Source organism: Salmo salar, chromosome 05 (genome assembly GCF_965601325.2).
Source record: "Salmo salar chromosome 05, fSalSal1, whole genome shotgun sequence".
NCBI lineage: Eukaryota > Metazoa > Chordata > Actinopteri > Salmoniformes > Salmonidae > Salmo > Salmo salar.
Genome location: NC_138295.1, coordinates 77,450,133 through 77,456,132, shown reverse-complemented (window position 1 = coordinate 77,456,132; position 6,000 = coordinate 77,450,133).

The window sequence follows — 6,000 nt, the reverse complement described above, 5'->3', positions numbered from 1 at the left end:
TGGTTAGATTAACGAGAGTCTTGTCTTTAAAATGGTGTAAAATAGTCATATGTTTGAGAAATTGAAGTAATAGCATTTCTAAGGTATTTGAATAACCGGCCACGGGATTCCACTGGCTGTTGAGTAGGTGGGACGATTTCGTCACACATACCCTAGAGAGGTTAATGTTTGACTTCCTGTACCTGCTTCCTCTCTCCAGCGTCAACTCATGTGACAGAATGCAGCAGCCATCACACGAAGCATCGGGGAGTACTGGCGTTCCGGTTGGTATGGTGGCATCGGCTCTGGGTCGCCACCGATGGAACCGGGGGTGCCTAGCCAGCTCGTCGGGCTTCCACACCCTAGCTGGCTCAAGAGGTTTCCTTGCCCTGGTTGGCTCGGATGGCGCCCATCCCACGTCGGGCCTCAGCCAGATCGTCAGTTCTTGTTCACCCAGCCGGTCCAGGAGTTTTTTTTTGTTTTTTGTTTTGTTGGTGAAGTCGGGGTGGATTCCGCCTCCGATGGAACCGGGGGTACCTAAGCCAGTCTGTTGGGCTTTCACGAGAGGTTTCCTTGCCTCGGTTGGCTCGGTGGCTTCCCATCCCACGTCACTCTCCACCGGATCATCGGGCTCCCTCTCTGCAGCGGGATCGACAGGCGTCTTGTCTCAGTCGGATTGTTTGGCTTCCATGCCTCCTGCTTGTTCGTTGGGCTTTGACGCTCCAACCAGCTTGCCCAGCACCCATGTCTCGGCCGGTTCGCCCAGGTGGGACGCCAGGTGGCACCCCTAGAGGGAGGGGCACTGTCACGTCTGCTCCCACTCTTCCCTCCCCTGGCGCTTGAGGGCGCCAGGCTGCCCTGCATCACGCACTCCTGCCATCAATTATGCACAATTGCCTTCCCTCGTCACGCGCTTCAGTGATATTGGACTCAGTCTGCACTCACTATTATCCCCCCCTATATTTGTCAGTTTCCCTGCTCTGTTCCCTGCTGATGCATTAATAGTTTTTTGTCTGTATTGCTCATTTGCTGACACTGTTCCTGTCTCGTTCCATGTCCATTCTATATTAAATGTTTGACTCCCCGTACCTGCTTCGTCTCTCCAGCGTCATCCATGTGACAATCTTTCAATGTTTGGTACTATTATTGGAGCTAGCTAAAAGTACACTTTAACTTGAAATTAAAATACTTTGTCAAAATTAGAGTGGAGTCTTTTCTTACGACAACAATCCAGTCACCGGGACTGAGTTTGACAATAGCCAGTGAAAAATCAGAGCGCCAGATTCAAAACCACAAATCTAATAATTTCAATTTCTCAAACATAGGACTATTTACACCATTTTATAGATACACTTCTCCTGAATCGAACCACGTTGTCCGATTTCAAAAAAGCTTTACAGCAAAAGCAAAACATTAGATTATGTTAGGAGAGTACGTTGACACAAATAACCACACAGCCATTTTCCAAGCAACTAGATGCATCACAAATACCCAAAACACAGCTAAATGAAGCACTAACCTTTGACGATCTTCATCAGATGACACTCCTAGGACATCATGTTACACAATACATGCATTTTTTGTTCGATAAAGTTCTGTTTTATATCTAAAAACAGCATTTTACATTGGCGCGTGACGTTCAGAAAATATTTTCCCTCAAATACTGCCGGTGAATCAGCACAATTTACAAAAATACTCGTCATAAACGTTGATAAAATATAAAACTGTCATTCAAAGAATTATAGATGAACATCTCCTTTATGCTAACACTGTGAAAGATTTCAAAATAACTTTACTGGGAAAGCACACTTTGCAATAATCTGAGTACTGCGCTCAGAAAAATACACTACGCAATACAGATAGCCGCCATTTTGGAGTCATCTAAAATATTAAATAGCATGAGAAATATTCACTTACCTTTGATGATCTTCGTCAAGGCATTTCCAGGAATCCCAGGTCCACAACAAATGTTGTTTTGTTCGATAAACTCCATAATTTATGTCCAAATAGCTCCTTGTTGTTCGCGCATTCGTTCAGCTATTCCAAATGTAGGAAGCGCGTGGAAAATATCACGACGAAAAGTCAAAAAAAGTTATATTTACGTTCGTTCAAACATGTCAAACGTTGTAAAGCATCAATCTTTAGGGCCTTTAGAATGTGAAAATTCAGTAATATTCCAACCGGACGATTCCAGTGTCTTGAAAAACATTTTGGAACACAGCTACCTCTCGTGTGAATGCGTGCCAATGAACTGATGTCCTTCCGTGGGTCAACAACTTCCCAGCCTTCTTGTTCGGTCTCTATTCATCATAGACGCCTCAAACAACTTTCTAAAGACTGTTGACATCTAGTGGAAGCCTTAGGAAGTGCACAATGATTACTTAGTCACTGTGTGTTTGATAGGCAATGACTTGAAAAGAGTCCACGCATCAGATTTCCACTTCCTGGTAGGATTTTTCTCAGGTTTTTGCCTGCCATATGAGTTCTGTTATACTCACAGACATCATTCAAACCGTTTTAGAAACTTCAGAGTGTTTTCTATCCAAATCTACTAATAATATGCATATCCTAGCTTCTGCGTTTGAGTAGGAGGCAGTTTAATATGGGCACATATTTAATCCGAAAGTGACAATACTGCCCCCTATGCGATTGGTGTCATAAGAGGTTAAAATAAAAGCCGCATTCGACATGATTACCTAAACATACGGACCTGCTCCAATAGACAGACGCGTGCTATATGGTAGACCAATCCAAACTCATCTCTCGACATATCCAGCCCACTCAATATCTCAGCCAATCACGGCTAGTGGGAAGGTTGCTCGCTTTTTCTGTGGCTAAACCAACTACGCTTATTTAACAATTGTATTCGTATTTACAGATGGCATACAAGTTTGATATTAAGGCACAGGAAACTTCACATGTTCGAGAAGGCATTTCTGTAAAAGAAAACGCATTTTACAAAAAAATATTTTTTACGTTCAAACAGCTCTCCTGTGAATTCATGGCTTGCGACATATGCCTAGTCTCCTGAATCGGGTCACAAATGCCTGCATCCATACAAACATCTACACCCACCTCTGTGTCATACCAGCACTTATCATTGGATAGATGTCAACGATAAGACTTATGGAATGCCACCCCTAAAACAGAGCTACATAGTTAATTTGAATATCCATTTCCAATCCAGGTTTTAAATCACTACCTTTAATTTTGATCAAGCAAATGATATGTTATTGTTGAAGTAGGAATTACTGCCAATGTCGTGTGTAATTTCATTGTTGTTATTCTTGTCTTGCTTTAAGAGGTAAGGAATGTCTTCTGAGAATTGCGTATGACTAGTATTTTCATATAAATTCAGTGACAGTAGTGCAGGAATTACCTGATGACTGGATTATGATAGTTGATTCCTGAAAAAAAGGGCAAAACATTCTTCGAACACTTCAGTGACATTTATATACATTTATATTAAATTAGTTGTATAGATCTGGATAATTTTTTTAAACATTTTAGTCATTTTAGCAGAGCAATTGCTCTTGCTAAGAAGCTATTTTAGTTTGTTTTTGACTGCTTTTTGATTGAAGAAAGTCACTTTTTAAGGTACTTATGTTACCCAGAAATTATTTGATATTGAGATAAAAAAAAAACAGCCGCAATGGGCCTTTTAATATTCTGCCTCTATTTTACACACTGTAAATTATGTAAAATGACAGAATGTGTGGACAAAATATTTTTACATTTAGTTAAAAGTTGCAAAAAATACTTGAAATTTGAAGTTTTTCTACTTCAGGATACCGTGCTTTTTTTTTTGTACTGGCCCCCCGTGGGAATCAAACCCACAACCCTGGCGTTGCACACACCATGCTCTACCAACTGAGCCACAGGGAATGCAAATAATGCATCGAACATGTTACAAACCCCTACAGTTATTACTGTATAACTGATTATTTGACTTTAAAGTACTACTTAAGTAGTTTTTTGGGGTATCTGTACTTTATTTTACTATTACTATAAGAAAATAATGTACTTTTTACTCCATACATTTCCCTGACACCCAAAAGTACTCGTTACATTTTGAATGCTTAGCAGGATAGGAAAATGGTCCAGTTCACGCACGTATCAAGAGAACATGTGGACATCCCTACTGCCTCTGATCTGGCGGACTCACTAATCACAAATGCATTATGTCTGAGTGTTGGAGTGTGCCCCTGGCTATCTGTAAATTTTTTAAACAAGAAAATGGTGCCGTCTGCTTTGCTTAATATAAGGAATTTGAAATGATTTATACTTTCACTTTTAATACTTAAAACCTCTACAGGATCGGTGGGTCTCCTGCGGGACGGTTGAGCTAATGTAGGCTAATGCGATTAGCATGAGGTTGTAAGTGTAACAGTTTTGCTTCCGTCCCTCTCCTCGCCCCTACCTGGGCTTGAACCAGGGACCCTCTGCACACATCGACAACAGCCACCCTCGAAGCATCGTTACCCATCGCTCCACAAAAGCCACGGCCCTTGCAGAGCAAGGGGAACAACTACTTCAAGGTCTCAGAGCGATTGAAATGCTATTAGCGCGCACGCCGCTAACTAGCTAGCCATTTCACACCGGTTACACTCAACCCCCCTTTGACCTCCTCCTTTTCCGCAGCAACCAGTGATCCAGATCAACAGTATCACTGTAACAGTTTTGCTTGCGTCCCTCTCCTCGCCTCGAACCAGGGACCCTCTGCACAAATGAACAACTGACACCTACGAAGCATCGTAACCCATTGCTCCACAAAAGCCATGGCCCTTGCAGAGCAAGGGGAACAACTACTTCAAGGTCTCAGAGCGAGTGATGTCACCGATTGAAACTCTATTAGTTCACATCGGTTACATAAGTAACAAGGACATAGACATATCTGATATTGGCAGAAAGCTTAAATTCTTGTTAATCTAACTGCACTGTCCAATTTACAGTAGCTATTTTCACTATAGCTATTTACAGTAGCTATAGTGAAATAATACCATGCTATTGTTTGAGGAGAGTGCACAGTTATGAATGAACTTGAAAAGTAATTAATAAACCAATTAGGCACATTTGGGAAGTCTTGATACAAAATTTGGAACAGAAATGCAATGGCTCATTGGATGAGTCTGAAACTTTGCACATACACTGCTTCCATCTAGTGGCCAAAATCTAAATTGTGCCTAGGTTCTTAAGTCATATTTTGGCCTTTCTCTTGGATTTCAAAGATGTTAAAAAAAAAAATACAAAAACGCATGGTTATTTCTTTGTATTATCTTTTACCAAATCTAACGTGTTATATTCTCCTACATTAATTTAAAATTTCCACAAACTTCAAAGTGTTTCCCTTCACATGGTATCAAGAATATGCATATCCTTGCTTCAGGTCCTGAGCTACAGGCAGTTAGATTTGGGTATGTCATTTTAGGCAAAAATTGAAAAAAAGGGATCGAGCCGTAAGTATATTTTAGCAATTACATTTACTTTTGATACTTACAGTAAGTATATTTAGAACAAAATACTTGTAGGCTTTTACTCAAGTAGTATTTACTGACTTTAACTTTTACTTGAGTAACTTTCTATTATGTTATCTATACTTTTACCCATGTATCACAATTGGGTACTTTTTCCACCACTGGCTACTGATATTCAGGTGAGTCTCTTTAAATATTAAAGGTTGTGTGCATCTAAACAAACATCCACATGCACCCTCTGCATCATACCAGCAGCACCTATCGTTAAATAGATATGACCTATGGAATCCCACCTGTAAAAACACTTTTAGATTTCCATTGAGTTTACATTTCCAATACTGGTTTTTCATCACTACCTTTTAGTTTTGAACAAGCAATTAGACATTTGAATTACTTCCAATGTCATCAAATAGATGACACTTTTTATTTATTAAAGTCCCATTATGGTAACCTTTAAGATACCGTAATGCTCCCGAGTGGCGCAGCGCCTCTTGCACCTCAGTGCAAGATTCATCACTGCAGTCCCTGGTTCGAATCCAGGCTGCAT